A 23527-nucleotide genomic window follows, 5' to 3' on the forward strand; every position below is an offset into this window, starting at 1 on the left:
GTATTTTATTTTACTCTGTATTTTATTTGTTTTCTATGATGCCGATGTACTGATGAAAACAAAATAAAAAAATGTAACACTTCTGATTTGTGTGAAAGTTTGAAATATTAACCAAAAGCACAACAGGGACGTCATTTGGGGGTTGCCAGGGGTTGTTGCAACTCCGACCCCTGAAGTCTCCCTTGCTACTCCTGTTGTCTCCCTTGCTACCCCTAAAAATAACTTTAAAAAAAGTGTTTTTTTAATGTAAGTTCCTGGGCTGGCTGTGGCCAGTGCCATGTGGCCCTTTGTTTCTGGAGTTACTGGCTTTCTTGCTCAGGCCTCTTAAAACAAGGTTGGACTATTGTAACACTTTGAGCAGTGACCCTAAATAAGAAAGAATAGGAATGACAAATATATTTTTATTTTTTTATTTTTTATTTAAGTGTATATGGTTTATTTCAAACCTTTCACATCAGTAAAACATTATATTTCATTAAGAGAGATCTGTCCTAATGCAATCACATTGAATTTTACAAAAGAAAACAATTTACAGAGTCAGTGCTGATAAATGAAAACGAAATGTTTGTTGCAAATTAACATAGCATTAACTAACAATCAAGAAATTAAATTAGTTTAAAACCTCCTTATATAATCAAATGGAGTGTTTAAGATGAATTTCTATTGCTAACAGTATTGGATAAGATAAAATTGTTAGATCAATAGTTTTAAATGACGCATAGATATCTAACATTGGCTCAGCACAACCTTTCATTCGCTCGAGTTCATTGTTTATGCTGTATTTTCCTCATCAATGTGATCGAGTCTTTTTAGGGTGTTTTCGAGGAATTTGACTGTTGCGAAGTTTATTTTTGGTGATTGGCAGGTATATATTAAACTCCACCATTTCTCCGCATCTAGATCGCATAAGTCAGTGATGTTACTTGCTAAAAAAAAGGTTCGCAAGTCTCCTAATTCTGGACAGAATAGCACTAGATGAATTAGAGATTCTTCGCCTCTTTTGCACAGTCTACATTTTGTACATATTTTCTCCTTTGTGTATCTTGCTTTTGTCGTTTTGTTTCCTAAGATGTTTAGTCTGAAACGTAATAACAGATCTCTTTGTTTCGAACTAGGACATTTTTTCAGATAATCTGGTATAATAGACATCACACCGCAATTGGACTTCAGAAGCGTGTGCGTTTTCGCCGAAGCTCGTTTCGTTTCAGTATTCGACCAGTCCTCCGCCCACAGCGTTCTTTTTACAATTATTGGTTTCTCCGTTAGGGTTTCGATTTTGATGCCAAATTCTGTCAGGGTTTGTTTATTTCCATTTTTCCAATCTTCTATTACTTTTTCATCATAGTTCTTGGGATTGACCAATATTTCAAATTGGGGTGGTATCAGGTTGATCATTGTTTTTCTGTACAGCATCAATTGGTTGTAACGTATATGTATATATATTGATGTTAGGCCGAGTTCATGGCAAATTACCGAGATTGGAATCGCTTTTGGTATTGAAAGGACGGTTTTCCAAAAAAGACCTTCTAAAGTGGACCAGAATTTCTCTGGGATATTTGTGCCAGTTTCTGCTCCATATATAAGTGTGGGAATTACTTTTAATTTGTAGAATTTAATCACTGGGCATAGAGAGAATTTTCCGTATCTTTTGTTGATAATGATTGCTTGTGTTGTTAGCTGTTTAGTTTTTGTCTTTGGCATCTTTTTCCAGGGTTCTTCATTCTTTATCACACTTATTTGTAGTCCTAAGTATCTCATTTCTTCACAAGGTTTTATCCAGTGTTCATTCACTTTCCATTCTTCATTTTTGGTCTTTTTCCATCTTTTGTCACTGATTATTAATATCTCGGTTTTTTCTGCATTTATTTCTAGGTCATTGTTTTCTATGTATTTCTCAACCTGTTTTAATGCACGCTGTAGATCAATTTGTGTATGATCTAAAATTATCAGATCATCTGCATATAGCAGATGGTTAACTGATTTACAGTTTAATCTTGGTGGAAAAGACCTGATATCTCCAAAGCATTGTTGCAAGTCCTCAATATAAAAACAGAATAGGGTGGCTGCTAACGGGCATCCTTGTTTTAGGCCTTTTGCTGTTTTTATGGCCTTTGATAGATTTCCGCCTTGGTCCAGTTTGATTCTTATTGAAGTTTCAGCATACAGTTCTTTTATTGCATTTAGGAGATCAGGAGGGCATCCTTTAGAAGCCATTTTTTCCCAGAGTCGGCTTCTGTTCACACTGTCGAATGCTTGTTTAAGGTCTATACTGGCTATGTACAGTTTTTGTTTGTTTGTGAAGGCTCTTCTTTTCATCAGGCCTAGGATCAGCAGATTTAAGTTGCACCCAACATTTTCGACAAAGCCTGATTGTCTTTTGTCGTAGATATTCGAGTCCTTTATCCAGGTCTTTAATTGTTTGAGCAGAATTGTGGCAAAAATTTTCCCGACACAGTCTAGTAAAGCGATTGGGCGGTAATTTTTGGGATCCATTCTATTGCCTTTTTTGAATATAGGGACAATGATGGCCAGTTTCCAAGATCTTGGTATTTGTCCTTGCTTCACAAAACGCTTAAAGAGTCTTTCGCAGAAAATTGCCCATTTTTCTGGACCTTCTTTTAGCACTGCATTTGACAAGCCGTCTGGGCCAGGGGCTCTTGACGAGCTTGCTCTCTTGATTAAATATTTTATCTCTTCCTTGTCAAATTTAATTTCCCATGGGCATGATATTTCTTCTTTAGTATTATTCTTCTTCATAGTTTGTGTCTCGTTGTATAATTTTGTAAAGTGCTTTGCCCAAACATTTTCTGGTATCGGATTCATTAGGGCTGCCATTGATTGTTTCTCATTTAGCAGTTCCCATAGAGATCTGCTATTTGTCCTTGATATTGCTCTGTGCATGGCTTCAGCATCTTGTTGTAGGAGTTGTGATTTATGGGCTTTTAGCCAATTTTTGTATTTTTGTTTCCTTCTTTGGATAAGTTCTTTCAGGATTTTGCTCTTTTCATTTTTTAAAATGCAAATATCTTTCCTTAGAAGTTTCTTTTGTAACGCTACTTCTGGGTCGTATATATGTAGCTTTCTGGTTCTTGGTCTTATGTTTTTTCCATTGCTTTGTTTGAAAATCTGTAGTGATGTTTCATATTCTATGGACAATTGGTCTTTGGATTGCCACTTTTCTAAGTTTTTTAGTACCACATCGAAGTCTCTTTTTTTCAGCCTTAATCGATTTAGGCCATGTTCTAGTTCTATTTTTGTGTGCCACATTTGATTTATTCGAGTCTTCGAGTGTAAGAATTCAGCAATGATTGGATCGTGGTCACTGTGGTTTGACGGTGATATCTTAAAGCTTTGTGCCTTTGCTAGTAAACGTTCGCACACAAACATGTAGTCAAGGGTGTTGCTCACGTTGCCATTTGACCAAGTGTTTGCAGGGGGAATATCACCCTTCATATTGCCATTAAGTCTGTGTAGTCTTCTTATTTCCATTTCTTCATTCCATGCTTTTCCGCGTTTACGTTTGTAGTCGTTTTTGCCTATGGATGTTTGAGGAGCTTTATTTTCTTCGAAGCAGTTCGCATTCAGGTCGCCACAGATGATGATGTTTAGCTCTTCGTGTGTTTCTATTTTTCCATCTATACATTCCATTACTTGGTCTATGAAGCATTCGTCTTCATTTTTTTTTGGATTCCAGTAGACATTTAGTATTAGCATTTTTTGGTTGGCTTTTGAGGTGTCTAGTTGGAATTCTATGGTTGTTGCTTGAATGTATGAGTTGACATTTTTTGATTCAATCACCTGTATTCCTGATCCATTTTTAATTAGAGTTAGGAGACCTGCAGATGGTCTTCCCATTGTGCTTCCTTTAGCAGGGTTGCATAACACAGTGTAGCCTTCTTTAAATGGGGCTGTTTTTAGCCAGGATTCCTGTATGCATATAATGTCTAGCTCATTTAGAAACGGGTTGAAATCATTGAAAAGATGTCGGAAGCCTCTAGTGTTCCAGCTTCCTATTCTCCATCGGTTGGTATGAGTTTGTTTGAATGGCTACAGTTCTGTTCTGGTGGCAAGAGAGCCTGCTAACCAATTCCAATATTTCGGGTCTTCTTTTGACATTTGTTGTGAATTTGTTGGGTCACTTGTGTTTCCAGTTCTTCTTATTGTTATTTTTATTTTGTTTAGATGCTCTTTTTCTCGCGCTTGTATTTGTTCTTTGTTTCCGTTTTCCATATCTGTACTGTGTGGAGAATCTGTATTTGATCTTAATTTATTTTTGTTTTCATTCATATTGTTCTGATCGTGTTGATAATTCTCTCTTTGATTTGTCCTTTTATTTTCAGTTCTTGAGTTGATGAAGTGTGAACTTTCATCTCCTGAAAATGAACTCTCAAAATGTACAATTTTCTTTTTGTTTTTGCTCATTATGGGTTCTTCGTGTGTATTTTGGGTGTTAGCTAGTTCGGAGATCGTAAATCCCAGTGCTCTGAAATTCTCGTGGGCCTCTAACATAATTGAGGCAAGTATTGCTGAGTTCGTCACGATTTCCACCAAATCGACACGCGCTTCATCCGGGAAGCTTACTGCCAGTAGTTCTTCCGATTTTATTGTTTTTAATTGAGGAATATATTGGAGAAGTCTCATAATTGCTGATCGATTTAAAATCAGACCATCGGCATTTTTTCCTGTTTTTTCTATTGTTACAACCGTATTTTTGGGTGGTTTCGGTTTTTCCTTATTCCATTTGGTGTTCACGCCGGTGTTCTTAAAGTTTTCATGTTTTCCATTTTGGGGCCAGCGCTCCCATTTTGTAACATTTTGGTAGTCATTTTTGGAGGTGGTGAATTGCAGTTCTTTTTGAGGACAATGGCCTTTCAGTTCTTTTGATTCTGAGTATTTGGCCGTGCATTTTTTTAGTTTATCACTTAGTGTTAGAAAATCTTCATCAACCGTCTTGGATTCAAAATATACTTCTTTAACCTCATATGTATTGAAATCCCTGATCGTTCGTTCCTGTATTTGATCTGTTTGGGCAATATCGTCATCGTATATCGAACAATCTAAAAGTTCTTGTATGCTTTCATCTTGTAAACAGTCTTCTTCTGATGATACGGAGACTGTTGTGGTCTTTTCAGTAGCTGCCCGGATTGGTGACTCTATGAGTTTGCTACAAGAAGCAATGCAGGGTGGCTCTTTTTCTTCTGTGTCTTTTACATTTCTTAAAAAGCTCCTAGATCCGCATTGTTTCTTCTTTTCTTTACTGGTCACGTTTTTTGTTTTACTTAAACTTTTTTGGTTATTCTTTTGTGTGTTGTTTGTATTTACTGCATCTAACTTTTTGTTTACATTTTGGCCAAAAATTGGAAAGGCGCTTGATTTTGTTTTCTCCTCATTTTCAGTCAGTTTATCAGCAAACTCAGGTGCAGATTTTTGGCTAATTTCATTTTCCGTTTGTATTGGAGTAGGAGTTGTTCTTGTGTTTGGAGACACAGTGTTAGAGGCTCCTGAATTTGGTGATTCGGGACTCGTCACATGGAAAGGGCTTTGGGTCTCTCTCTGTTCTTCTCGTGTGGGGGACCGCATGGGACTCTGCCTTGAATCAGTCTTTTTTAATCCAGAGGAGAAGGTTGTGACAATTTCTCGAATTCCTTCTAGAAACTGCTGTTTATCAGTTTTAGCTTCTTTTAATAAATCAATCAGGGTTTTTAGGACTACTCCGTCCATTTCTTTCTCTCTGCTTCGCTTTTCTTTAATTTGCTCCATGACTGATTCCACATAGATCATTTTGCTGTCCATTAGGGCAATTATTGTTGACTGATCTCGATGGTTTTCATTTAGGGCTTCATAGAGTTTTAAGAAGGGGGCCAATGTTATTGATACAGATGCTATGATTGCTTCTTGTGTCTCTTTTAGCCACCTCACTTCATTTGCAGATCTGTGTATGGTACTGTTTGAGTGTCTTTGTAAATTTGTTCTTTTCTTCCTGTTACTTTCATTTGGACTGGACTCTGAAGAGGATGAGAGAGTGTCCTCTGATGTCATAGTTTCAGTTTGGCCTGTTTTTGTGTGGGATAGAGAGTTTATAATTTTGTCTTGTGATGTTTTTATTTCTAAATCACAATTTTTATTTAATTCTCTGTCTCTGGAAGGTCTTAATTTGTGATTTTTTGGTTCATACATTGTTTTAGAGGTAGTGTCACTAGTCAATGTTTCTTTGTTAGCTAGATGAATAGGGGCCTCCGGTGTATTTGTCAGAGAGATTTTTTCTGGTGAGTGGATTCGGGGGCGCTTTGGAGACCAGAAATCAGTTGTCTCATTCTCTTTACTTTCGTTTGTGATAGATTTTTTCTGGTTTTCCATATCCTTCAGCATTTCTGTGGTTGGGTTTGTTATCTGTGTGTCTGTGATCTCTACTATGTTATTTAGTAGGTCATCATCTGTTATTTCCGTAATCACATTTTCTTTGGGTGTTGTGTTGTTTTCTTTCTGCACAGGTCTTTCACTGGAAATTACAATTTTATCATAATTTGTAGCTTTGCTTTTTTCTGAAGGCGCAATTTTTCCATTAAAGTGCCATCTAAGAGTGCCAATTTCCGATGTAGAGTAGCACCTTTTTTTTGTCTGTTTCTTTAAAGTTTGTATGCCATGAGCTTCTGATCTTTTGTCTTGGTCACCTTCTGCATTAGTGACCGTCTTCTTTATGTTAGTACTCTTTTTCACAACTTTGGGGTATATATTTTCGTAAGAAAATTTTGGCGCCTTATTTTCATTTGGAATATTTGATAATGGGTCTGGGGACATTTGCGAGGTTGTGTTGTGTGTTTTAGTTGGTCCAGGTTGCCCATGCTTCTCTGTAGACAAAAGCCTTTCATTTAGGCTTTCTTTTTCTTCGGACGTGAGAGAGTTAGTTTCTCTCTCTACGTCCACAATGCTCGAGGCCGGTTCGGGCTTTCGAGTAACTCCGCCTCCGCACGGCATCAAGCCGCACGTTTCCTTGCGGCCGCGGGGGTCAGCTGCCACCTCTCTCGTGCCGACCGCGTTCACTGTAAGAACTGTGAAACGCTGGGGCTCGGTAATAGGGCAAAAGCCCGCCTCTCCTCTCCCACAGTGCGCCGGCCTGGCCGCGCCCGTGTCCGCATCCCTCTCCGCCAGCCGCGATGCCGCTGCTGGGCACAGGGGATCGGTGTGAGGGCCATAGCCCGCCTCCTCTCTCCTGCAGGGCGACGGCAGGACCGCGCCCCCATCGGCCCCCGTCCTTGTCAGCCGCGACACCTCCACGAGGCCCGGGGGCTCGGAGGGTGAATCGCAGCACACAATACTCTCCCCTTCGGGGAGTCAGGGGGGCTGCTCTCATATCAGCGCTCGCCTCCAAGGCGTGCACTGCAGACGACAGTCTCGCAATCCCGATCGCAATCTCCTCAGCCTGCTCCACCCACTGGCCGCACCTCGCACCGGCCGAGGGCTCATCGCACACCCCGCCGCTAATGGCGCTGGAGCCGCGATGGCAATCACCTGCCGCGACGCAGCACACCGGCGACCTCCCAGGGGCCACACAGGCGTCCGGAGGAGGTAAGGACCAGTTGTTTGGTGGGATAGGTGGGATTAGGGGGGTGCTTTCATTTGTAGTTGTATTGTGTACTTTGATGAGGCTTAGGTTTGGTGTCAAATTTTTGCATTGTTTTCCACAGCCTTTTGTACTAGTCTTTAGGTTTGAGGGAGCATAAGGGGAGATTAAGGGTGCATTATTAGGTTGATTTTCATCCAGTGCATGTACCTTACTCCGTGTTCTTGAATACATGTCTCCTGATGTCTCATGGTCCATTTGTTCGCATATCGGCGAACACTCGGCAAACACTCCGCTACGCTCCGCGTCTGTGGGTGGTTCTTGAGGGATCCAAAAGTTTAGAAACAGAGAACAGACTTTAGCAGCGCTTCTCCTTTCTCCTTTGCTGCCAAACACTCGGCAAACACTCCGCTACGCTCCGCGTCTGTGGGTGGTTCTTGAGGGATCCAAAAGTGTAGAAACAGAGAACAGACTTTAGCAGCGCTTCTCCTTTCTCCTTTGCTGCCAAACACTCGGCAAACACTCCGCTACGCTCCGCGTCTGTGGGTGGTTCTTGAGGGATCCAAAAGTGTAGAAACAGAGAACAGACTTTAGCAGCGCTTCTCCTTTCTCCTTTGCTGCCAAACACTCGGCAAACACTCCGCTACGCTCCGCGTCTGTGGGTGGTTCTTGAGGGATCCAAAAGTGTAGAAACAGAGAACAGACTTTAGCAGCGCTTCTCCTTTCTCCTTTGCTGCCAAACACTCGGCAAACACTCCGCTACGCTCCGCGTCTGTGGGTGGTTCTTGAGGGATCCAAAAGTGTAGAAACAGAGAACATACTTTAGCAGCGCTTCTCCTTTCTCCTTTGCTGCCACACACTCGGCAAACACTCCGCTATGCTCCGCGTCTGTGGGTGGTTCTTGAGGGGTCCAAAAGTGTAGAAACAGAGAACAGACTTTAGCAGCGCTTCTCCTTTCTCCTTTGCTGCCAAACACTCGGCAAACACTCCGCTACGCTCCGCGTCTGTGGGTGGTTCTTGAGGGATCCAAAAGTGTAGAAACAGAGAACAGACTTTAGCAGCGCTTCTCCTTTCTCCTTTGCTGCCAAACACTCGGCAAACACTCCGCTACGCTCCACGGCTGTGGGTGGTTCTTGAGGGATCCAAAAGTTTAGATACAGAGAACAGACTTTAGCAGCGCTTCTCCTTTCTCCTTTGCTGCCAAACTCTCGGCAAACACTCTATAATTTGCCTTTCTGGAATTCTATACAACAATTGCTAGACTCATTAAAGTTTTAGCAGGCAAACGTCAGGGGGTAAGTCCCTGATTTAGTCTATTCTTAAACACCTCATCTCAGCCTTTCATCCTCCTGAGCTCGATAAATGAGTTTCTAAACTGGTTGGGTGCTATTGTATGTATATTTTTTCTATATAAAGCACTTAAGCATATATTCTTTATAATAACTCATCATTATCATTTGGTCTTGGATGTCCGCTTGTATTCACAGTAATTTGGTAATATGGGCCTATACACACTGATATTAACGATACACATGGCGATCAGTTCTTGTATGACATCTATATCACATTATAGTGATATCGTAACCATATTTTTCATTGTGTACGTAGGATCTTTGTTATGTGATGTCCCTTCCTGTTTTATCAAGGGGCGTAAGGTCATGTTCCTTCGATTCCTGTGATGTCGCTTCGGGGTTGGGTCAAATGGCACCACTTCCTGTGATGTCATCAGAGGTCAAGGGTCATGTGATGTCACTTCGCTACCCCTGGCGTATGGTGAAATGACGTGCCTGACGAACAATAAAATAAAGAAAATAAAAAATAAATAGCTAAGGACACCAGAAAAATAAAACAGAACAAATCCATTTGCAGTTCAAAAAATGAGCAAATTCCATCAGGCTAGGGGACGGGGAGGCCAAAGGACACCAAATGAAATTTGGGAATGGGGTGCGGGGGGGGGGGGGTTATGAAGGAAGATTGTACCACAAGGTTCAAGCATGTTTCATATACTCTCTGGTAGAACCCTGGGTATAACGGCGTATGCACAACATTTCAACCGAAACTGCATCACAGAATCGGTCAGTGCTGTGGGGGAATGGGAGAGTGCAGGTGAGGTGAGGGGGCCTGAGAGCAGTGGTGGGAGCTGGCACAGATGAGGGAGGCACTTGGTGACTACCTGGGAGGGAAAGGAGGCATTTCTTTTTGTAAACGTGTTTCCCCGATACCATCGGTTATAATGACTACAGTTATAACCGCAGGTATGGAAAAAGTTAAAACAAAATAATACATATTTTTACAGGTATAGTAAGGTTGCGGTGAAAAATCACAGGCCATAGAGAGTGACATGGTAGTAGTGTCTTAAAGTGCAGAGTAGGCACGGCCGAGTGAGAGAGTGATATGCCAGTGTTTTCAAATACACAATGGACATGGCCAGTAAGCAGAAAATGATTTAAAATGTACAGTGGGTATACAGTGGGCATGGTTGAATGGGCAGTGGTGTGGAAAAATATTAAAATATACAGTGGGCATGGCGGAAGGTAGTGGTTCAAAATGTACGGTGAACACAGCCAAAGGCTATGCCCACTGGCCATGGCTGACGGCCATGGCAAGTGGGAAGTGTTTTACTGTACTCCAGATTGCACCTTTCGGTGCACTAAACAATGTGTGGGAGTGAGGGGTCTTTGGGCCCCACCTAACACCATCACCACAATGTGGATCACTTGCGCTTGCAATAGCGGGGGACGCCTCCATTGCCCTTATGCTAACATTAGCACCAAACGGGGCTATTGCGGTGGACACTTGGATTCCATTTTGTGTGCCCTCGACTCCATCTTTGGACCAGGCCTCACTTCGATAATACGAGAGGGCTTCTCTCCCCTCGACAGCGCCGCACACACCACGCTCATGGCCCCCACCTTTTCTCACCCTGTCTGAAAGCCCTTTCTCACGGATGTGCTGGGGATAATTTAAACAAATATACAAATGTAGCATCTCACTCTTCCTCTGAAATCACTGTCCTGTGTGTGAACCGGCCTGAATCCTGCCTTGTAGCTCATCCATCTCCACAAACCCGCCAGTGCCCTCGTAGCCCCGCAGTTGGAAAATCACTGCCACTATAACCCTGTGCCCTCCTAAGGTATTCTCTTGATGTACCAGAAGTGTGACCCTGCGGTGCAGCCCACTCCAGAGTGCCCCCTACTAACACCAGACCACTGTCACCATATATTGCACCCTAGAACTTACAAATGTCAGTGTGTCCCACAATCTCTTTGATGTGCACATGCCCGCCCTATGACTAAGGTTATCACACCAACCAAGACCCCTAAGCCCGATACCCCATATAAGTCCTAATAAATGATGGTATAATTATTTGTATGCAATTTATAGGTTTGTAAGATTTACTCAAAGGTATACTAATTATTATTGTTTATTGTATGTCTAGTGGTAGTTTTTCATGCTAGCTTAGTTAGTGTCCGCCACATCTCACCGTGCCCTAACCCTCCCCCTCCTGGACGCTGGCAGCCGGACCACGTGATGTTCACCCTCCCACCAACTGGGCATCCAATCCAGACGAAGCAGCACCTACTCGGATATATGAATCTATATTGTCTATCCAATCCTGTGCCGGTCTAATACCCTATGTTAGTTGCGTTATCTATGACACTGTTTTACTTTACATTGTCATGTAATCATAATGTTTGCCAGAGCACTCTCGAGGCAGCAGAGTTCTCTGGATGCCAACTTTACATAAAGCAACTGAATCTCGCAACCTGTTCTCTTAGTCTCATTCCCCATTGGGGTGTCTTATATTTTTTGGGCATGCATGTGTAACACGGGGAGTGAGCCTTTACAGTAACAATTAACACATATCAAACATTAACCGGCAACACATGTATGACATCAAAGCCTACGGTACGTATACCTCACACCACATCTGTGGACACAGGCCAGAGGCACGGCCAAGCATCCATGCACCGTAGAATACAGCTATGGCTATGCTCATCCGGTCTAGCAGTGCATATAGCCGTCCTCACTGAAACAGCTGACGTACCTCAACACCTCTTCCACTAGCATACAGTGACCACCAATGAAAAGAGATTTGCTATAGCTGGCCACACATCAACTCTTTCAACAATAGCACTCTATCACAAACAACCAAAAGCGCCCACCCACGTGCCTGACCTATCTTCTTGGGCTGCTTGGTCAAGCCTAGCCAGCCATCTAAGTCCTAGACCGGCATCTCCTGACCTAAAACTCTTAGAACCTCCAGTTCAGTTTGGTATATTCTTCCAACTATATACCGTATACTACATTAAAATAAAATGCAGGTAAATTAAGTGTACCTTATATTCACAACGAACAAAAATGTACCTTCATATAATGCATATGTATTTTATGTTAAACAAAATGGTAGTACAATTTCCAATTGTTATTTAAAGAATCATACCTTCTATTCCCTAAGTCATGTATATTGTCTTAATTGGAAATATTTCACAGAATTGTGTGTGTATTTTATAGCTGACTGGTGCAATCCCTCCCCACTAGCAGTTCAGAGCTGGCTGTCAGGCACCACGTAGTGTGATGGGCCAGTGTGTGATCGTTGGTTGGTAATACAGATGTAGGGCCCTTGGATATAGTGCAGGGAATCTTATGTTGTCCTGAAAAGGTCTGCTCAGGGATGGCATTTGTCTCTTTGAGTCCTGCAAAGGTGAGGAGTAGCTCATTTTTCAGTGGGCCATTTCTCTCTATGGCTTTGTCACTTTGTGTCCTGCAAAGGTGAGGAGTAGCTCATTTTTCAGTGGCCCATTTCTCTCTATGGCTGCGTCTCTTTGTGTCCTGGCAGTGGGCCATTTCTTATTTTTAATTTAATATTTATTGTGCTATAGTTTAAACTATAAACTTTACACAGATTTAACATAACTAACATGATAAAAATACTAACATACTTCAAATACAATTTTTAAATATACATGAATTGCAATACAAAATACTATATTAAAAACAAATAATTCGCATTATTCACAGATATATATAAATTTCATTCCATCTGTATAAGAATTATTTCATAAAACCTATTCCTCTACAGAGTTATACCCAATCTTATTTCAATTTGCAACCAAACAGTATACAGAGCTATTAAGAGACGTAGACTGTTGGAGTTGAGGCAATAATGCCAAAACAGAGCTTCCCCAATATATGTAGTTTCATGCACATAACTGCCAAGAAGGGGAGTAAAAGTGTCAACCATCTCCGAACACTCAGTCAGCAAATGTTTTGCAGTCTCCAAATGCTTATCCACTTTACATAATCGGCAGATGCGTTCCTCGGCAGCCATGCTGTGTTTTCTCCCCATATACCTAAGGGTAGGTAGCTGTTCTAGGCGAAGCAGTAATATGAACCGTCTAAGCCTAGTAGATGGACAGATATTCAAGTATCTCTGGGGTTTCCTAAATTCAAATAGTGTATATTGCACAAACTGGTAGCTGCTCAAACTCTTAAGATGTCCAAAATTCTTCAGCCAATCCCAGAGATCAATACGTTTACTCAATGCTCTGTTTACTTTATCTGAGTATTTACCATCTCTGGGTTGCCAGCCTATTTCGGAGAACAGATTGTTCATCTGATCAACAATTGAAGAGGTTGATCCTTCCTTTATTATTTCTTGGTGTATCGCTAGTAATATGTCGTTACTTGTGTCTCGAGCCATTCTGAGATATAACGCGGCCTGCTTCTTTAACACCAATGCCTTTAGGGAGGTTAAACCCAATTCTAATCTGAGGATGGCCATCGGAATAGAGGGAGGTAGACCAAGCACACGTCGCCAGAATTTACCCTCTAATATCTGAAGCCATCTAAGATCAGACTCTAATAGTGCTTCCAGGCCATATATTATCGCCGGGGCGAACACCTGTATATAGAGTTGCCTTATACCCCATAGAGTAAAGCCGCTATGGCTGATCGTAAATCTATGAAATAAGGCAGTCAACTGTGCAGCTTTAATACAGCGTGTTTGTTTGCATGCCAAATAATCCCCAGTATTTTCAAAGTCAATGCCTAGATAACAATATTTAGGGACATATGAAATATTCACTGCCCCTACTGTGAGTTGCACGCGGGAGACCTTTTTTCTTGTGTATCTCATAATCTTTGTTTTTCCTAGATTAATGCTTAAGCCATTCTCTTCTGCGTATTCCCATAGTGCGACCGCAGATCTTCGTATCCCACTGATGGTGTGATCAAATATCACCAAGTCATCGGCGTATGCTAGTACTGGGCAGCTAGCTTTCCCAATTTTCGGCGGGCAATTTCTCACCTTATTTAATGCTTCAGGGATGTTGTAGGTATATAGATTGTAAATTAAAGGAGCCGTTACGCATCCTTGCTTGACACCCCTGTTTTGAATAACATTTTGAGTTGTATGGCCATCTTGATCTAATTTCAGTTTAACTGAATTATTTGAATGCAAGAGTTTTAAATAGTATATAAGCCATCAGGAAAACCCATTGTATACAGTTTGTTCCATAACCGACTACGGGGTATGGAATCAAACGCCGCTGTGAAGTCTATATATAATGCGTAGAGCGGGACCGATCCAGTTCGTAAAGCTCTGGTTCGCAAAATGTCCATAATCATAATGTTGTGGGCAGTGGAGTAACCTTGTCTAAACCCACTTTGGAATCTGGACAGTACTCCTCTGCCCTCTGCCCAGGATTGTAACTCCTTAAGCAAAAGTGAGGCAAATATCTTTCCAGTGGCATCAAACATGGAAAGCAACCTATAGTTGCCTGGGTCGAGTCTATCGCCCTTTCTAAAAACTGGAATTAATATTGCCGTCTGCCATGAGCAGGGAATTTTACCTGTCTTTAGTATTTTCTGAAACAGGATGTTTAGCAGACTTGCCCAGAACTCTGGGTATGCTTTCATGACAACATTAGCCAAACCGTTGGGTCCCAGTGCTCTTGATGATTTTAACTCTTTGATTTTATTCAAAATGAGCTCATACGTTACAGAAAATGGGGCCTCACAAGGCGGCCTACCCAATATTGTTGTTTCCTCACCCACCATGTTTCTGTTTTCTAGATATGTGACCCACACTCTCGCTTCAATAGGATTGACCAATGTCCCCCTCTGTGTACCCTGAGCCTCGCTTAAGAGAGACCAGATATTACGGGTCTTCTTTTCGCATACAGTCTTCACTAATTTTTGCCAGGTAAGAACCTTGTCCGCCCTTTTTTTCTCCTTAATGGCCGATCTATATCTATTTTTAATCACTCTAATTGTCCGATAGTAGGCTTCCCCTGGGGCCATTAATTTCTTAACTCTGCGAAGCTCGGCTCTAAGATTACGCTTCATGTCTCTGATTGTTTTGTCGAATGGTAGTTTATTCCCCTCACTACTTATCATGCACCCCATAGGGGCCGCAGCATGTATGCCTGAAAAAGCACTAATCCAGTCTTCTATGGAATTGATGGACATATCATTGAATTTATGTAGCTCTTTAAGCACTACTATTCCCAGAGTTTTTGCCGCAAGTGCTATATTCTTATCTGACCAGGAAATCCTGGTTCCTGTCTTATTGACTTTTACAATACCCGTATTGCTAATTGAGGGCTGCTTTCGAGGAATACTCATTGTACATTTTAATGCGGCATGATCGCTCCACACATTGGGCATAACTATCAGATCGTCAATCTGCTCTTGAAGCCCTGGACGTATATATATATAGTCCAATGTGCTGTTAGCAGCACCGTTGGACCAAGTATATTGTCCAGGGTGATCACTAGCTGTTCTGCCATTAAGCATTATCATATCCCATAATTCAAACAGGGATTCCCAGGTACTGCCCTCAACATTTTTTTTGTTATGCAGCATAATGCTCTTCTCTTTCAATTTAGGATTTTGCATTTTGCACACCCGTCCTCTCATATGGCAATTGAAATCGCCCACAACCATTACTCTCAAATTAGTAGCTATAGGTGACCAATTTGCCAACACATCCTGCAGTGAGTCTTGCAAATGTTCGCTTAGTATAGCTCCAGGTGGATTGTAGAGATTTACCAACAAAAAAGAAAACATAGAATCTATGCCCTCAAGTATCACTTCAACTGCGAGTAAGTTGTTTCCGCAGTTAGAACCAATCTGCCTGGAGCCCAAGGTATTGGCCACACCTATCACCAGACCACCAAAAGGCCGGCCTTTGTCACCTCTTTTAGCAGCAGCATGAAACAGCGTGTACCCATCTAATACCAAAGGGTCCAATGTCCAAGTCTCTTGCAGGCAGAAACAGCTAGATTTATCAAACAGTTTCATAGAGCCCTCTGGTGTAAGTAAATGCATAAAACCCCTACAGTTCCAAGATACAACAGATAGATCTCATGATTGTTTTAAGATCTCAGGAAGGGCGTCAGCCAGCCATTTCAAGACCTGTTGGACATCAGACGCTTCTATTTTCTTATCCAACTGTATTTTGGGGCAGGGTACTGTATCCACAGCAACGGCAACCTCTTCCTCCCGGCAGCTGGGGTCTATTTCATTTAAATCAACATCCACATCCACGTCTACTGATTTTAATTCCTCTTTATACTTTCTTAATAGATCTGCTGTGGCTGCAAATTTACAATGGATGGCTGAAACATTGGGATTCAGACCTTTCAGTGGTTCAATGAATTGGAAGTCATCTGAAATTAATACCCGCAGTTGAGGGACAGAAAATAATCTTGTCAAAAACTCTGATCGCGATAGCCATTTATTAACCTTACTCTGATATAGATTTTTAATAAGGCAAATTCGACTGCCGTTCTTCTCGTTCTTATTGACCAAAGTGCCTGTTACTTCAAGGGGTAGATCTTCCTTCCATGGCTGTATCTACTGCGCTGCCATGGCTCGCCTCCGTCCCTTCCACGATCTTTACACTTTCTTCATGGTCCACTGTCGGTCCCTATTCGGGGAGAAGCCAGCTAGTCAAGTATCCATCGCGAGTTGCCTTTCTTTTCTTGGCTCTTGCGGCTCTTTTCCTACTCCTCTTAGTAGTCATTCCCCTCTCTTTCATCTCTATCGATGTTGGTTGTGTAACACTAATTTTTTTGCCCTTGTTTATTTTTCTTGCTAAACGCTTCTGTTTTTTGGAAAAGAATGGATCAGGTCTGTCTGACTCCTCGTTAGTCTCCAAATTTTGTTGCTTATCCATCTCACTAGTAGCATGGATTGCCTCAGATAGATTTGCCTCCACATCTTCAACCGAAATCGTTCTCTCCTTATTTCCCCTGATGAGGATGTCCATATTGGCTAGGATCCGCCCCGACATTTTCAACAAGATCTTAAGTGCGAACTGCAGCGAGGCTACCGATGCCTGAATCTCCGCTATTTCGGCTAGCCCTGTACTAGATTTATCAAAGCGGTCTATTACTTCATCAGGGTCATCTTCCATTGAGGCTAACGCCAAATTAGGAGATGCGGAGAGTCTCTCTGGTCGATCTCTGACCATGGAAGACCCTGAAATTATGTCCATAGGTTTACCTGTCGATAGATAGCTGCTATTATTGAATCTTACTTCAGATTGTGGTGTCATGTTTCTCTGGATATTTAAGCATAGGTCTAATAGTGAGTTATTATCAATGTCTTCAAAATTAGATATACTCGATATAGGATTGTCCCGTTGGTCGAATGCAACTTCTTCAATTGTAGTTCAGTTTATTTCACGAGGGGGGAAGAAGGAAGTAATCACACCTTGTTTGATCGGAGAGCTTTTTTTTGCTTTTATTTTAGGCATCAGGTTATCCATCTCAGCCTTCTTGTTGGCAGGACCCCAAGCAACTGTTCTTGACTTGGTCTTCCTTAGGTTGTACACAGGATAATTAAGATTCTTGTCAGATTGCATTAGTGACGTCTCGAGTGGACTATCTATGAGTGCCAGGACCACACGCTACGACAACTCACAGTTTGCAGGGTATCGCCCACTTTATTTTCCCACTAGCAGTCTGTTATTGTACTAGCTCTGGATCAAAGGCTTCAGCCCGCAGTCTCCAGATATTATCCGCTTGGATTGATAGCAGAGGGCTAGCTATTCTGGTAGATCCACCTGTCTTAGCACTGTTAGTGTGTTACACTGATTATTGCTATACTGGGCTAATTAGCCTCATGGGCTCAATGGGCTAAGTTCAGTGATTCTGCCTACTCCCTATTCATCTCCAAGGTTATGTGCAGACAGGCCCAGCACAACCAGACCCCGCCGGTGGGCAGCCGCTCAAGACCACCCGCAACCACCCAGCCAACCAGGCTCCAGGCAACTGCGCCAGACAACCGGCGCCGAGAAAGTCGTGGGGGGCTGCAAGCTGGGCCATTTCTCTCTATGGCTTTGTCTCTTTGTGTCCTGCAAAGGTGAGGAGTAGCTCATTTTTCAGTGGGCCATTTCTCTCTATGGCTTTGTCTCTTTGTGTCTTGCAAAGGTGAGGAGTAGCTCATTTTTCAGTGGGCCATTTCTCTCTATGGCTTTGTCTCTTTGTGTCCTGCAAAGGTGAAGAGTAGCTCATTTTTCTTTGGGCCACTTCTCTCTATGGCTTTGTCTCTTTGTGTCCTGCAAAGGTGAGGAGTAGCTCATTTTCCAGTGGGCCATTTCTCTCTATGGCTGCGTCTCTTTGTGTCTTGCAAAGGTGAGGATTTGTTCATTTTCCAGTGGGCCATTTCTCTCTATGGCTTTGTCTCTTTGTGTCCTGCAAAGGTGAGGAGTAGCTCATTTTTCAGTGGGCCATTTCTCTCTATGGCTTTGTCTCTTTGTGTCTTGCAGAGGTGAGGATTTGTTCATTTTTCAGTGGCCCATTTCTCTCTATGGCTTTGTCTCTTTGTGTCTTGCAAAGGTGAAGAGTAGCTCATTTTTCTTTGGGCCACTCCTCTCTATGGCTTTGTCAAAGGGTTACCTGAGAGGTTTTATGGTCTTTCATGGCCAGTAATTACAATGCCTGGCTTTTAAACATGTACAGAATTACGAATTTGGACATCCAATTTTTTTTTTAGGGAGGTTACCCCCGAAACCATCATCCTGCTTGATTTTACCTATTCCTTACCCCCAACCACTGATCTGCCCTTTCCCACCTCCCTTAAAAATTGTGTTTACCATTTTTGTAATTCTGTACAGGTTTAAAAGCCAGGTGGTGTAATTACTGGTGATGAAAGGACGTTATACCACCTGGGGGTGCCGACTCTACCTCACCAGTCACCGCCATGTGTGCTGCTGGAACCTCTGCTGGTGCAGGAATGTTACTGTATGACACAGTAATGAGTTTATTGCCAATGGATGGGAGTGCAGTGCTTCTGCTCAAGTTGGAGGGACTTCATCGAGAAGCACGGCAAGATCAAATGGAGCCATGTCTTTATAACAAAGAAATAAATAACAAAAAACCTTTTGAAGCTCCCCATTTCCCCAGCTTTATTACCCACACAACCCCCACACCCTTTTCAATCCCTCACCCCACCCCCATATGTACTTTTACCAAAAACTCAACATTTATTTTTCACTGAAAAAGCTTTTTGTTATTTGTTTTTGTTGTTGTAATCACTGTATACCGATCAAAATGCATGTGCTGTTGTGAGACACCGAGATGGCGGCCAGGGAAGGAGGACGTTTGTGAGTGTCTCTGCCCCGCCAGGCTGCATGTGCAGCTGCAAATAAAGAATGTGGCAAAAAGAAGAGTGGAAGTCTGTGCAATAGCTGTTTAAAGTAGAGGGACACTGTGATTTGTCAGCCTGAAGAGCGTTCCATGTGATGTGAGTAGGCTCGCTGAGTGAGGGGCGGGTCGGGCGCTGCTATCAAGGAGAAGAGATTCCGACTCGTGTAGAGGAAGGAGCAGCAGTGTCCACCTCCCCCAGGCTGTTGGATGTGAGGAGTGCTGGGTTCCTGTGGCATTAAGGAGGGGAGTGCTGGGAAATGCCCGCATCCGGGTCCCGATCGTGAGGAGCGGCGAGATTGAAAGAGCAGGTTTGAGCGGAAGCACAGAAGAACGGGAGGCCACAGAGAGATGCAGGACCCAGAGGGCACGCCGCGAGCAAACCTGATGAGCTTGAGGAGTTGAAGGAGGGAGGGGAGCGAAACAGGAGTCCATGCACCCCCACTTCATAAGGTAGTTGGGGAGACTGCCCGGGGGAATCCCAGGAGTGGGGGACAATCCAAAGACAAGAAAGGGAGTGAGAACAAGGAGGGCTGGGAGGATAATTGGAGGAGCCCCCTCCCCGAGATAGGTGAGACAGTGGATCAGCAGGTGGTGCCAGCAATGGGGAGAGTATGAAAGAGCTTAGACAGGAATGATTCTGGACATAGCTGTTGGTAAGGTCTGAGAGAGACCTAAGAACCATTGATAGGCAGGGGGAGTCAGTACCTAGGGCACACTCAGTGCATGGAAAAGGACAGATAGGTGGAGAAAACAGGTGGTAGGATCACAGGGACAGGCACCACAACCAGAAATAAACAAGTGTGCACGCTTGAAGGTCTAGTGTGGTTTGGAGAACGTCTGGCAAGTGTGACAGCTCCTACAGAACTTATCTACACCAGACCCCAATTTAGGCCAGTAGAAATATAAAGAGAGCCTTTATTTGGTCTTCTTGAAACTCAAGTGACCAGCCAAAGGTTTCTCATGGGCTAACTGTAGGAACTGGAGTCTGCTTTCAAGAGGAACTACAAGTCTTCTGTAGTCCCCAGGCATAGACTCAGTTGGTTCACTGTAGAAGAGGCCATCTTCCCAGTACAACCTATGCTTCCCTGGCTCTTGCCCATCCAGCTGTGAAGCTGCCTGTTGACAAAGACAGTCAAGAGTAGCACACTCTTGTTCACCTCTGCTCAAGTCTGCCCTACAGGGTCCACATTCTGGCAGTAAAGACTGCAGCTCAGAATGGTCTGCAGGATCCAGATCTCCAAAAGGAGCAAGGTCCTTTACCAGCTCGGATTCCTCAGTAGCTAATTCAACCACACAAGATTACTCCACACACTCAGCATCAGCTGGTGGAGGGATCACAGGTGTGATCTTGGACAGTCCTCTGTGGAATGTCCTTGTTGGTAGCACAGGAGTGCTGGCTGGTTTCTTCCTGGAGGTTTTAGGTTTCCCCTTTTCCTCTTTCTTTTTTGAAATTGCATTCAGTAAGTCCTGTGGACTGGGAGTTATAATTTCCTCTATAATCTCCTCTGGGGAGCCTGTTAAGGTACTCTCCCTGGCCTCCTAATCTGCTCCTGTTTCCTTTTTCTGGGAGGCCTGGGAGTGCATGATACAACTCCAAGAGATTTTATGTCATTCCCCAACAGGACATTCCCAGGTACCTCATTCTGCACACTTACAGGTATCTTGACAGTCATGTCATTGCACTGGATGAGAGCTGGTAACTGTGGAAGCATTTGGACAGGGCCTCCAGCAAGCTTAGTTAGGTATTTAAGTGCCTTAGCAACATCCTCGACCTTGAAAAATGATTCATCAACCACAGTTATGCTGGCTCCAGTGTCTCTGATGGGAGGGGGCTCCTGACCATTCACAAGAACACTGTCTTTATAATACTCTTTAGTATTGTCTGGAACGGTATTATAGACATCTAGGTTCTGCTGTTCTCACAGATCCAGGGATACTAAAGAAACACTGGCTGAGACTTTCATGGGTTCCTCAGCCAGTAAGTGAAGGTTTCTAGTTTGCCATTGGTACTTCATCCTCTGGGGAGAAGGCTAAGGAGACAGTGGGGACCCCTGAAGGTTTAGCCTTACATCTGGGATCCCCTTTCACATGGTCAGTTGACCCACAAGCATAACATGTTCCAAATGTCTTTATGAATGGGGGTTCGTTCTGACCGCCCTCTGGTTTGGCACCGGGAGGTACACTAGCCTGATTTGGTTTCCCTTGTGGTTTCCCTTTGTTATGTTTGGGGCCCTCTTTTGGAGTGGAGGTATTGGAATTCTCTTTGTTATCTTTCTTGTGCTGCTTTACCTCATCCTTCTTCTGAATTGCCCCAGAATCCTTGTGAGTAGCCCTGTTGGCAACCCACAAGTCAGCAGCCCTTGTATCTTCTTTGGATCAATTTCCTTAGAGTCAGCCAAGTGCTCTCTCAGCTCAGGGGAGCAGGCATCATAAATAGATTCCAACATAAACAGATTTGTCATACCTTCATAAGTGTTAACTCTTTAACCCTTAACCCATCCATTTACGTTTTTCAAACATTCAGTAACCCAGGTAGCCAAAGGGGTACCATCATGCTTTTTGAGGGTTCTAAACCTCTTAAGATACTGAGAAGGGGTCTTTCCAAATCTAGCTATCAAAGCTAGCTTCACAGTTTCATACTCCTTTCTGTCTATATCCCCGAACTTCATTACCACATCAGTTGCAACAGAGGGGGCATAGAAAAAAGCCAAGGAATCAGCTGATTCCCTGTAATGTCTTGAAACCCATGGTTATGTACAAAAGCAGCCACCCTATCCAAAATATCAAGCTTAACCTCATACATACTTACTGTTTCTTTGGGCATGCGAGGCCTCTTAGGACTGGAAGACCTAGAAGACTCTGGGAGGGAACCAGTTTCAAGAGACAACTTTTTCATTTCAAGTGCATGATTCAACTCCATTTCTCTGAGCTTAGATTCTTCATGTTTGCTTTTAGTTTGAGCTTAGATTCGTTTAAATTCCAATTCTAGTCTCATCCTTTGCAGAGAGACAAATTCAGGACTTAGGGCCTCATTACGACCCGGGCGCTAAGTACTGGTCATTATCGGCATGGAGCAACTACAGTGTCCGTGCTGGCAATAGACCGCTAAAAGTGGCCTATTACGAGTACGCGGCCATGAGCTTTGCGCCATGCCGGTAATGATCCCACCGCCTTGCCGGAAAAGGGTGAAAAATCTCCCTTTCCGGCATCGTACGAAGAGCAAATAGCTCCACCGGCATCCAAGCCATCGGCATTAGCGGTGACCGCTAATAGCGCACACCTCTAATAGCGGTAACCACTATTAGCGGTCACCGCTAATAAGCGGAACCGGAAGTAGTGTCATTGCACAGGAACGGGAAAGAGCACGGCGGCCATCTTTAAAAACACAATCCATTGCCATTCACCACAACCAGGAGCCATCTGACCCCCCAAAACTCTAATACAACTCCACCACTACCTGCTGCATCTCACCATGCCGAAAGCTGTTAAAAAAAGCACTGATTGCCTGCGTAAGGAGAGCTTCTCCCGAGAGGAGTTAACCATGCTGGCGGAGACGCTGCAGGAACATGCAGATGTTGTCTTCTCCTCGACATGTCCCGCCCTGCAGTGCAGCGCAAGAAACAGATATGGGTGGAGGTTGCCCAGAAAGTAAGTGCCGTTGGCACCACATCCCGCACTCCCAAAGATGTCGTAAGCGCTGGGACGATCTGCGTTTACGCGTGCGGAGCATCCTCTCTGCCAACCGCAACCTGGGAATGGCGACAGGCGGAGGTGCGGACTCCCCCATCAAGTTACAACCATGGGAGGATATCTGCGCCAGCACCATAGGGACGGAGGCAATTGAGGGAGTGGGGGACATGGAGCGAGGAGCCCCTTCATCGGCCGATGCAGGTAGGTGTCCCAAATGTAACAATGCTAATACCAACACGTTGATGTCCACCTGAACTGACAGTGCAATGATGTAGAGCAGGGTCTACCAGACACATATGTACAAGACTGCCAACAGGCAGTGCACAGCATCATCTTGTCCACATGCATGATGCACCCCATATGTGTTACAACCCAGACGCTTCCATGCATCACCCACCCAAAAGCCAAGCAACCCGTATGTCACTCCCACAATGTTAATCAACTGCCATTCCATATGAATGCAGCCACCCCAAGCATGCCTGATGCCTGTAGACCCATCACTAACCCTCTCCCTCTATCGGTCCCCCACAGGCACACATTCAGACAGCAGTGACGAGGACACTAGGGAGGATGATGCCACACCACAAAAGAAGGCCAGGGGTGAGGAGGGAGAACA

This window comes from Ambystoma mexicanum, chromosome 5p (assembly GCF_040938575.1).
Source record: "Ambystoma mexicanum isolate Mex_15411 chromosome 5p, UKY_AmexF1_1, whole genome shotgun sequence".
Taxonomy (NCBI): Eukaryota; Metazoa; Chordata; class Amphibia; order Caudata; family Ambystomatidae; genus Ambystoma; species Ambystoma mexicanum.